The sequence below is a fragment of the Pinus tabuliformis genome, chromosome 9 (genome assembly GCF_031772625.1).
Source record: "Pinus tabuliformis cultivar Carrire ecotype Pingquan chromosome 9, CPIR1, whole genome shotgun sequence".
NCBI lineage: Eukaryota > Viridiplantae > Streptophyta > Pinopsida > Pinales > Pinaceae > Pinus > Pinus tabuliformis.
This window is the reverse complement of record NC_142307.1, coordinates 1,987,421,535-1,987,434,438: the sequence shown is the minus strand read 5'-3', so window position 1 is coordinate 1,987,434,438 and position 12,904 is coordinate 1,987,421,535. Positions and strand designations below refer to the sequence as shown.

The window sequence follows — 12,904 nt, the reverse complement described above, 5'->3', positions numbered from 1 at the left end:
TGAAGCAAGAGTTGAGAATTTTGATTTTGTGGAGGAGGTTGTTGCTGTTGAGGGTATGGCAGTGATAATTGTTGACCTTGATTTGGAAGTTGTGGAGCTTGCTGATTCTGAAAAGATGGAGGATATTGATAGAATTGAGCAAGTCTCCCATAAGGATTTTGCATGCTTTGCATCCATGCTTGAAAAGGATTTTGAGGTTGAGGCCAAGGTTGTTGCCAAGGATTCCAATTTGGTTGGGATTGAAAATTCATAGAGTTGTTAAACCCTTGATTCTGTTGCCCTTGCCAAGGTCTCCTTGCAACAAAACAGAGAGATTCAAGTGTATTTGGATCCTCTTGAAAGACTGCTTTGAGGCCAGGAATTGAAGGACAATCCTTGGTCTCATGAGTTTCTGAGCAAATTACGCATGTTTCTACAACGTGTGCATCCAAGGGACATTCCCTTAAAGCATGTTTCTTTCTACATTTCGGGCAAAAAATGGCCAAAGCCTCAGCTTCTGCTTTTTGTTTATTGTGAATCTTAAGGGTATCTAATTGTTCACTAAGACTCCCTAAGATGTCAGTTTTGAATTCATCAAACATATTGCCGATTTCAGCCCTACTTACTGATCCCGTTGCAGATTTATTTGCTCTAAGGAGAGAAGGATCTCTAGGCCCTTTTTGAGTTTTTGATTTGCCCCTTGAGAGATGGATACATAGTTCTGCTATATCATTGAGTGAAAGTTGAGATATATCCCCTTTCCCCATCATATTCAAGATATCTATCCATTCATCCCTAATGGCTTTTAATAGGAGGGCTTTTAAAGTCTCTTCATCCAAATTACTCATTTTTGCTCGTTTCAGGTTATATTGAAATCTTTCAAGTAAATCTTCTAAGCTCTCATCTTCTCTTTGTATCATTTTAAATACCTCGTCCTTGTGATTAGTAGGCATACAATAGTCCAAATACCTATCCAAAAATGTTTGTTTCATTTCATCCCAAGACCTAATGGATTGAGTGAGTAACCCCATGAACCATTTCAAAGCTTGATCTTTCAGTGTTGAAGGGAACAATTTGAGTTTCTGAGAGTCATCCAGATAGTCATAAGTTCGACACACAACTTCAAACTCAAATAAAAATGTTTCAGGGTCCTCAGTCCTTAACCCATGGAAATTTGGGAGGACAGATGGCGATATGTTTTTCATGGTAGCTCGGGAATCCTCATTAACAATGGGAAACCCAAATGAATTATCCCCATCTCTATTTCCTCCTCCAAGGGGGCCTCTACCTCCTCCATTGTTGTTGTTATTTCCTCCTCCTCCTCTACCTCTACCTCTACCACCTCCTTCTTCCTCTGCCATGATGGTTCCTCTAGGGATTTCAAAATCTTCTGGTTCCTCTACAAAGGGTGAATGAGAAGAGATTTCTCCTTCTTCTTCAGATGATTCTACTTCCTCAATTACAATTGGTCTTTCTGTAGGAGAAAGAGAAGGGTCTCTTCCTGGTTCAAATTCAATAGAAGGTGTGGGAGAGTCAATTCTTGGCTCTTGAATTTCAGGAATTCTAGGGCTAGGAGTGTCGGTTGGAGATGAGGGAGGTGTCTCTTGTCTATCCCTTGAAGCAGATGGACTTGTAAAAATTGAACTTCGAGCTCTAGCTAAAAACCTTCCCCTATAATCTCTAGCTCTATGCATGTCATTTTTTTTTATTATTTTTCTTCAAGTCAAGTTAATAGTTCTTTTTCTGATCTTCCAGGTCACTCTAGGTGCAAGAAGAGAGCATACTCAAGAAACTACTAAATCAATAACTTTCTCTTTTCTGATCCTCCAGATCACTTTGAAGTGCAAGAGGAGAGCATACTTTGATAGGTTATCAACTTCTTTCCTTGAAATTTTATGTTTTTTTTTCTAAGAATATGGCTACTTAATTTCACTTCCCCGGCAACGGCGCCAAAATGTTTAGTCAATTTAGTGTTGTCTAAATTGCTATCATAAAATGTCAACCCGGGGCTCGTAAGCTGATGAAGTGAAGGTGTACTATATGTACTTAAGCAACCTCTTAGATCTTTTTGTCGTTTGGGGGTGTTGTGGTCAATTTAACTTCCTAAGATGGAGTGATGATTTTATAAACAGATGAGTGATAGTGTGTGTAAGGTGATTTCTAAATGAGTGAGTGTGTGCAACTGGTGTTTTCTAACTACCTTCTAAACTTTGCAAAGAAAGAGATTGAAAGAAATAAACTTGAAATGAAACTGAAAGCAAAGAACCACTTTCTAATGGCACTAGTCACTACTCATGCTGCTGCAAATAAAAAGGTAAGAAAAACCACTTTAAAGACCAATTATAATGTTCATCTCTTCCTAACACTCTGCTTCCAACATATAGTACTATGTGAAACACGATTAAGAAGTAGTTAGATATAAGTCTAAAAAGTAGTCAAGCTCTAAGATGGCAAATTATAACACCACTGTGCCTCTCTTCAACATTCTGCTTCCAACATACATTGTTTTGTGTAACAAGTGAAGAAAGAGTTAGTGATATAAGCCAAAAACTACTCAAAGCAAGCTGTAATTTATTAGTATTCTGATCTCTTAAAGATGAACAACTTATGATAAGGAGACCATCAATATGTTAGCATACAACTTGAGAAACTAAACTAGAAATTAAGCTAGAGAAACAGAATAAAGGCAGCAACTATGAATATGACAACTGAAAATACCATCAGAGATAAAGCAAATACAACAAAGACACACAATCCCGGGCTAAAACCTGCAGAAAACAATCCTGATCAGTTTAAAGTAAATGCTGGAAATGAAAGTAAATCAAAACTGTACATGTGTTAAAGAAAAGGAAAATTGCTGAATTCGAAAGAAGGAAATGGCAAGAACATAAAGGTAAATTTACTGTACAAAGGCTGTTATGAATGGGGGCCCTCCATCCACAAAACCCAAGGAAAGATCAGCTACTTGAAGTCAAAACAGCACAGTCTTCTATTAACTCATATGCAGAAATTACAGTAAAAAGTGCTGAAACAGCAGCTCTAAAACAGAGTTTCTGTATACTCTAAAATTGCAGCAATTGCATAAACACAGCAACTAAAAAACTAATCCTTAAGCGTACGCAGACGCTGGATTTATAGGCGTATGAACAACTGCCTACTGCGTAAAACATGAAACGAGAAATTAACTAACAGTCATGCTAATTAAATGGTTCAGCAACACGTAAACAGGTCCGTGTGCTTTTCTGGAGGGTACGGTCGTCATGGAGGTTGAATCCAAGGTTGGATCCTGTCTCCCATAACCTGCGTAGCGTGGAGGAATCGCCATCTGGAGTGACGTGACCTTTCAGCTTACGCAGCACCGTTTGAGCTGGCTTTGTTGACCGAAGTTTGTTCCACGTTGACCGGAGGTGTGCGTGGCATTGCTGGCCGAACCAATAGCATAGGAACCTTTAACACCTTCATTCCCACGTGCCCATGTGATTCGTTCTTCAAAATGACACGTGGAACATAGAGATCAATGAAAAGGCTGCGGAATGACTAGATAGCTGCGGAATCGCTGAATGGTTGCGGAATTGCCAGACAGCTGCGGAATCTCTGTGCATATGTCAAAAATCTAGACAAACAGCCAAATATTAGCAAAGTTAACCAATCATGCTTAAAGACATCAAATGTAATGATCTGGGTAGGTTTATGAGGAAAATAGGGCAAAAGAGAGGGATAAGTGAGGAAAAGTTGTAGGTAATGATGGATAATTAGGTGCAAGTTAGAGGCTCTACACCAATCATCGACAGACTCCATGAGAGGCCTCTCGACCTCAACCCTCCATGCAGCAGTGGTGTCAATCCCATCCAAGAGATGGCCTCCATATCAGGGATCCTCTCAAGTTGCTTCACCCACAATCGAAGATTGTAGTAGACGTAGACCATGTCATTAAGTCGCTGGGTCTCCAACTTGTACAAAGATCATAAAATAATAATTATTAAAAAAATTATTTAATGAATTCAAAAAATTAATTGGAAATTTGAAATATTTTAAGTTTTAAGTTTAACCTGTTGCGGTTCTTGTTGTAAATTTTTTCAAATACACTCTAGCTGCGCTCGCATCGTGAGGAGCTACATGTTTGGCTGAGGATTCAAATGGCAAGCTTTCACAAATGGGGTAATCTGGCACCATAGCGAGTCCACCATGCATCTATAACAAAAATACAAATAAGATAAACATAAGAAAAAAAATGAAAGTTGAAAGTTGAAGCAATGTATGAAATTATGAACTTGAAGAGATAATGAAATTTGAAAACACCTGGAATTGTAGTGTTCCTATCAGTTACAGCGATCTCAAAGCCAAATGTGCCATCTGCCATCCTGTATATCTCCATTTCTTTGGAGATTTTTGCACGTTCTGCTGGAGATCGCACCATCCTCTGAACACAGGTTAAGAATCCATCCATGATCTCAGGATCAAATAAGAATCCACATGGGTAAGAAAATGTGGGGTTCAGGTAGATCCATGCAACATGAATGGGACGATGGAGTGTGTTGTTCCATCGTTCATCAATCACTTCCCATAGGAGGAGTTGTTTCTGAAACCCCTCATCTTCCTTATCATCATAGTAGGCCCGAATGGATTCTTTGGCCCTGTCCATGGCCTCATACAAATATCCCATTGTGGGTTTCTCACCACCAACTAATCAAAGAACCTTTACCAAAGGTTCAGTAACGGTGCACACCTGCTACACTCCCGCCCAGAAGTCTTCCTGGTATGAAACTAATTTGCATATGTCCTCTCCCTCTGGTTTGCGGCTCATTGTCAAAGCACGCCACTTCTTTGAAAAAAACATTCTCTTCACATCCCACATAGAATTCAAGAGGGATTGGAGAGATATGAAACTAGTGGCAAACCGTGTAATGGCGGGGTGCAACTCCTTGTTGTTGGTGAATTTTCTCATCAAGCTAAGCACAGATGCATGATTATATATAAATTTTGTAATGCTTTTTGATGAGTCAACAATATCTTTGACAAAGGAGATTTTTCCTATATCCTCCAACATCAAATCAATACAATGTGCAGCACAAGGTGTCCAAAATAAAGTAGGATGTCTCTCCATTAGCATCTTGCCAGCAGCAACATTATTTGCAGCATTGTCCGTTATGACTTGAACAACATGTTCTGCACCCACCTCCAAAATAAACACATCCGGCAAATCACATAATAATTTTGCATCTTTGATATGTGAAGATGCATCAACAGATTTCATAAACATTGTCCCCTTGCGACAACTAACCAAGAAGTTTATAAGAGTTTTCCCCTTTTGGTCGGTCCAACCATCTGACATCACAGTGCATCCTGTTTGTGCCCATGATGCCCTAAACTCCTCCAATCTTTTGGTGCAGTCAACATTTTCCTCTTGAAGAATGTGGCCTCTAAAGTCATCATAAGAAGGGATCTTGTACCATGGGCCACCAGTTGCAATAACATCAACAACAGGCTGGAAAAATGGATTATTCCTTGCAACGCTGAAAGAAATATCACTCCAAAGGATAAACTTGCCCAACAACTTGTCAGCTTGTTCTTTCTCATTTTTTTAAGCATTGAAGTGATAGATGGTTGTGAACCAGGAGTGGTTCTAGGAACAAAAAATGATGAGGCAGCTATAGGGTTGGTTGTAAACATTGATGCTGAAGTAGAACCAATGCCACTTCCATATTCACCTCCTAACACCTTCCCTGCTAGTTGCTTCTTCAATTCTGCTTTGAGCACTCTCTCTTGCTCTAATTCTTCCAATGATCTCATGGCTCTTCGGATGATTTATGCATTTGTATTGTTGCAAGGCCTTACATCATGTCCAGGGATTTGTGCAAGGTGATACTTCAATCTATAAACCCCCCCTGACATATGTTGCCCACACAACTTGCAAGACAAGTTCAATCTATCAAACCCTCCATCAGGTTCACCATATTCCTACAGAAGGTCCAATTTCCTTGGCATGTTTGTAACTTGGTTGAATTTTTGAGTTTTAATGTAAGATGAAGTTTGAACTTTGAAGTTGAACCTATGGCACAATAAGAATTGCAAGTTACAAAAATTTAAAAAAAATTACATACATGACACAACACATTGAATTTTTGACAAACAAACAAAAAAACCTCAACTCAATCCAAAATGAACTCTCTTCACTCTATGCAACAAAAATGAAAAAAAATACCATCAAATCCACTAAAAAATCTTTGATAAACAATGGGTAATAGAAACCCAAGCAAAAACAAGAAAAAAACCAAAACAAAATGGCCAAATTTGGTGCCCATACCTGAAAACCACAGTTTGCCGGAGAAATTTAATCCAAAGACGAAGTTATCTTGCTTGGGATGCTAAAATCTCCAAGCTTCCTCCTCCTCTGCCCTAGTAGACGCCTTCCAAGGTTCCTCTCCTCCTCAACTCTCAATCCACACCGTTGTCTGTTCAAAATGACAAAAAAATCATGTTTTCCCTTATAAAACGCGTTGTCCGCCACCCCCGCAATAACTTCTCATCGAATCGCGATAACTTCGAAATTATCGCACTTTTTTGAAGTTAGCGCGATAATTTCAGCAATTTTTTGGAGGACAAGAAGGAACAACAACAAACCAACAAATAAACTAACCCAAAAAAAAACGCGTAGTAATCGAGCGAGTTTATCAGGAATTTGAAAAACGCGCGATTTTTCATGTTATCGCGATAATATCGCGATTTTCACAACACTGCTCTAAACCTTAAAAATCATCTTACAATTGTAGTAATATATTTGTTATACTCTTTATTAGACCAAGAAAATTAATAAAAAAAAATCCAAAAAATTGATTATATATCCCTCTCAATTACACTCCAATTATTCGTTGGCAACCATTAAAATTGGAACTAAAATAAGAATACATAGAGAACAACCACACAACCATTAAGCACCATAAGATAATGGAAATTATGCTATATTACAACCATTTATTTGCTTGGATCCATTTCAAATCACACCTTTCCCTTAAAATGCTTTTCGGTTTCCAAAAGTTTAAATGAAATCCATCTCGATCAATATGTCTTCTATCTAGATCAATATGGCTTTAACTCTGGCTCTCGACTACAGCTCTAGCTCTGGCTTGTGGCTCTAGCTACTTGCTCTAATTTTGGCTATGGTTTTACCTCTAGTTCTTGGCTCACTTATTCACACAATGTATAAATATATTCATTAATTCTCAACTTGGAGCCGTCTCTAGATCTGAAATTTGTAACCAATATTCACCTCTCTCTCAAACTTGGACATGATCCTTTTTGGAAATCAACGAAGCAAAGTTGAATGTTGGTATTCTTGTTCAATGTGACTCTAACAAGCTACGTTACCATGTAACAATTCCACAAGAGGAGGTTTGCATTGCCTTCTTCTATTAACACAAATTACTTTTGAACATGGAAATAATTCTCTGAAGTCATGTCAACTGAATGATAGTTTTGCATGCCCTTACATGTTATCCATAGGATACTTGATCATTAATAAGTTGTTTCATCCATTGGCAAGTATTTCTTCAATGAACTTACATTGAAGGAAACGTTACCCCATGCTTGAGATCATCATCTACTCTCTCTTGCTTTCACCAAACCACTTCTTCCTTTGTTGGTGAGGCTAACCACTTGTTTTGTTGGAATTCCTTGGATAACTTTTGCTTCTTGGGATAGAAATGCAAGGAACTCTTCATCCTCTTTATTTTTCACTCTCCACACTCTTCTCTTGGTTGTGCATTTTCAATATAGAGCTCTAAATGAAGTTTCCAACACTTGGCCTCCAAATGCCCACTCAATTTTTTTTTATGGAAAAGTTATCGGCGCTACTGTATGGAATACTTGAACATCCTTCTTTTCTTTAGATGTCTTTGAGTTTGTTGTTCTTTTGGTGAGTCCTTCTTACCATTCCTCCTCTAGAAACAATCAAGCTTATGGCATGCGACTTTCTTTTCCTCAAAAGATTCCTTAAGGTGGCATTTCTTCTTGTAGAATAAGCATTCCTATGAGTACCAACAAATGACAGCACTATGGCCTTTCCTCTAGCGATAGTGACAAACAAGGGATGCCTTGTTTGATGTAGACTTCTTTATCTTTACTTCTTCTTGTTCCAGTTGATCTTGCCACTTATTCTAAGTGTAAGTGTAGGTTGAGTCAAACTCTTCTCACCACTGCCCTTTTGCAATCTAGTATAAGAAGTTTGTGGTGGTAGTGTACTGCCACATTCGTGTACTATTGATTTTTCTTTTGATGAGTAGGATAATTCTATCATGTCTTTTTCCTTCACAAAAGTGGTCTTCATGGTCATGGATTTTCCCTCGTTACCAAAAAATCCTAGGCCTTCATGCTTAATCCTTGATGTAACTATAATAGGGTTTACAATGCCTGTCCTTCTCTTTCATATCCATGTCTATCATATACAATCATCCTTAGCAATTTTGAACCAATGTCTCTAGTATGCTTTTCAAATGTACCAATCTTTTCTTGGAACATTTCTACAAAAGGTAAGCTTACCAAAGTTCCCTTGGTCACGATGCTAGCCAAAATAGTGGAAATAGAAGGTGGCTTTACTAATACTTCTTCCTTCTTTGCCAACTCTTGGATTAACTGAGCTATATCATCTAAGTGAGCTCATGCTCCCGCTAGCTATCCATCTAAATGACCTTGTCTCCCATTTGTACAAGTTGCACAATATTCTTATCTCAATTTTTCATAACAAAAGTGAAGGGGTATTGGTGTTCATCAAATTGCTTCTTTAGTAACAACAACAATTTGCCAGAGATCTCAACCTTCTTCTCCATCTCTGCCATCCTCTACATATACATCTAACATTCTTCTTCAAGCATTAGTTCTCTTCTTGAAGCTAATCATCGATGGCCCTCAAGTCTTCCAACCTCTCTCTACTTACTTTCACCATGTTGAGTTTGAGTTTTCTCCAAATTTTTGACAATAACATCACAATTAAGAATACAACTACTTTGATACCTTATGATCCATAAATGAGGAACTTATAACCCACTCACTTCAGCAACACAGATCCTTTATATAAGTAAAATCTTAGGCTTTGTTCTTAGTGTGATGCAAAGATTTCTATCTTTAGAATGACATGTTTTTAGGTGTAACCTACAATTTTGACTTCTCTTCTAATATTCATCAACAAGCATTATAACCTCTATTCTAATTGATTTCAAAATTGGATTACAAAAAATATGTATTCTTTGTAACTCTATATACCAAAATAGAACAAAAATATATTGTGTAAGCCTTCTTAGTTGCTAATTACTAGTAAGCAAAAGGATGCCTCTACTTAAATTCCTAAACTTAGAATTTGTTTGTACAAATTCTCTATCAAACTTTCTAATTTTGTTATATGAGCTTCAACTCTATTCTATTAATTACTTTCTCACTGCCCATTCATAGAACCAACAATTATGCTCTCTACGCAATAAATACATTTCTTCATGTATTCAACAATTTACAAGCATTTTATTCTAGCTACTACTCTCAAGACAACAATGATATTAATTAAACAAAATGACTATTACTATCCCAACAACAATGATATTAATTAAACAAATATGACTATTACTATCCCAACATTATTGATATAGATTAAACAAATATGACTAGCACAACAACATTAATATATGTGGTTGATATACCAACATCATTTTCATACACCGATTGGCATATAAAATATAGAAAAAGGCTCTAACCAGCATATAGCAACCACATTTCCTAATGTGGTTGTGCTTGTTGATGGCTGACATGCATGGGGAGGATTAGTAGACCATGGATGACTATGGTTGACTAGGGATAAATATGTTCAAGTTATAGTTAAGGAGGGTTCTTTATGGCTAATATAGAGTTGACTATGGATGACCATGGTTGTCCACAACTAATTATAGTTGACTATCATGGATTATTATTGACTATCGTTGAGCATGATTGTTCATGTTTGATCATGGTCACACATGATTGCACATGGTTGAGTATGGTTGGGTATGTTAACCTGCAAGCAATTAACCCAAGCATTAACCCACAAGCAATTTGTTTCAGACTTCTTAATTTTTGCTCTTTTTCACTTTGCAAGTGCGCATTGAATTAAATGTGTTAATTCATGACTATGAAGGTTGTGAATTGTGATTTTCTCCTTCTCGAAGAGCCTCTCTAGCGTCATTTTGAAAGTATTACAATTTTCTGGAGTCGAAAGAATTCTGCCCTGTGGGAGATTTTGTTGGACATGCTGAATTTTTTATTCTAATTGTTTCTTTCCAGTCCAAGAGAAACATAAATAAATTGGCTTGTAATCTGATTGTAAGTCCCACAACTGATCTCCAATCAAAACTTCTTCCATTTTCTCACACGAACCATGCGAGCAAATTACATAATCTACTACACTTGCTCCATTGTAAGTATTGCAAGTGAAATTACCGGACTTTGCCCATCTAGTCAAGCCATTACAAATGACTAAATCAAAGGCCCCACATAGAGTAAGCAATTGTTCACCAAAGAAATTGTAACCCTTGTCCTTTGAAATTCTTTCCCACTGATGATTACTCTCTTCTGTAAGCCAAATAGGGTCGCAATCATCTTTACAACAAAGAATACTAGCTTGCTCATTTGCAGTGCTAGCATTGAAATCACCCACTATAAGGACTTCACCTAATTGCGAAATATGTTGCAATATTCGCTTTTAAGGCTGCAAATGGATCTTTGTGGTCAAGCACTCTACCTTTGTAGATTTTTGAAACTTGTGGTGTAAAATAGCATGTTGCAATTCTAATATGGTTTCCATTTTCTGATATTTTAAACCAAATGAATTTCTTGTTTGAGTCTTCTTTTTCTAACTGAATGAGACGACCTTCTTTCTCCATTACTAAAACCATGATACCCCCGTGGCCCTTTGCCATTCCCCACCGCCTTGTTCCACACTGCCATATTCCAGTATCCTTCAAATAGAGGTGTCTTGCACCCTTCATGCTCATGTGTTTCTATGAGGCAAATTATGTCTCTATCTTCCACAATAGGCCCTAACCCAGGTCCTCGTCTCCATGGGTAACCTCTGCAGTTCCAACAAACTAATTTTAAGGAAACCTAGGTATGACTTGATTGCTATTTATTTTGACATGCAAGACTCACATTTGAGTCTGTCCCTGCTTTCCTATACTGACCTTGCTTCCTAATTTCCTGTTGAAGAGTTTGTTCCCTCTTCTTTATTACCATCTTGCTGCTCTGTTTTGGAAGGAGGTCCAAATTGCACTATCACAACTTTGCCTTTATAAATCCATGCTCTCTTGCCTTCATCTTTGGCTGCCCTAACCTTTAACATTTCCTCCCTCCTTTCCTCGTGTTGTTTTACAGTTAAATCTTTTATATATAATAAATGTTAATATATAAAAGGTGCAAAGAGTGGGACAAAGTCCTTATGCTAAAATTGTTGGACATACCTTGCACTATATCAGTCTGGCCCTCCTCAATTTCTAAAACCGGCTATAAAAAATTATGACAAATAACCTAAATGATTGCAAATCAAATTTACGGGTTCAAAATTTTTTAACTCACGTTTCAAAAATTTTATTTGCCATCCACTACATTTAAAACACCGAAACCGAAAAAAAAAAACATTACAGAGAACGTTGAATTCCTAGACAGTTTACAAAGACAATATGCGCTTTCATCGTTATCAACTATCTGTCATCAAAGTTTAAATTTTGCTCATGTCAGCCAAAATAAAAAAATAAAATAAAAATTTATAAATAACTATACGAAATATTTGAATAATGTCTGGTCATAAAAAAAAATTGCACGTGAAGAAATTGGATCCCTCTGGGCTTGTGTTAGATCCATATTTAAGATAAATCTACACTGATTTAATGCCCATTGGCAAGCTACTTATTTTCAGCACTTTATTTTCGTTTTACAAAGACAATATGCCCCTTCATCATTGTAACAATATGCGCCTTCATCATTATCAGTGTATGAACAGGGCAGATTTGCACGAGTGCATGGCTCGCACGGTGGGGGCTGTCGGCTCCTTCGCGCCCCACCCGCGATCGATCCCCGTTGATGTGGCGTTGCGCGGTTCACAATGCAGCTATTTCCGAATCAATATATGATTGATGTGACGTGATTGACATAAAATTATATGTAAAATATTGTACATACGGGCCTTATAATAAAGCTTCTTCCAAGGGACTTAGCCCCCCTTTTTGAAAAATGAACAGGGCAGATCTGGTAATTTGAATCGTATCAGGCAAGACGGATCTGGTGATTCAGATCGTATCAGGCAAGACAGATCTAGTGATTCCAACATTTTGGAGTTTTGTTCACAAACATGGTATGGGTTTGGGAATATTTTGAAATTCAATAGAGGGCGGTGAGGTTAATTGACTTGCTGTGGTTCATTGGATTCCAAAATATTTCCAAACTCTGTGATCTAGATAAAGATTCTTTTTATGTAGTATTTAATGTAGCTAGGCACATAGTATAAGGGTACTCTAAAAAGACAACCATACTACTAGAAAAAATAATTTTCCTTTGCATGATTTTGATGAAATCTGGTGGAAATTTTTGAAAATCCAGATTACAACCATCAAATTTTAGAATTTTAAGCCATAGTATATTGCTACAGTCAAATTTTAGTCACACTATCTGTAAAATCTAAAGATATATACCAAACAAATATTAAGCATCATAAACATCTATGGACATATACCAAACAAATATTAAGCAACATACACTAATGCAATAATTGGCTCATTGCCTTTTCATCCTGTCCATTGAATATCACTCTATTCTTATCTAATGGACAAGATGTAAAGGCTATAAGCAAGTGATTGCCTTACTACATGATGCTTAATTGAGCAGAGGGGCTCATTTTACAGCCCAGTATGATGTGTAA

General features: G+C 37.3%; 1 protein-coding gene across 2 annotated transcripts in view; it reads right to left on the bottom strand.

Moving 5' to 3' along the window:
- LOC149156980 (uncharacterized) overlaps positions 1–12,904 on the bottom strand; it is a 217,722-nt gene that overhangs the window by 203,253 nt on the left and 1,565 nt on the right. The gene's annotated exons all lie outside the window — the stretch shown is intronic.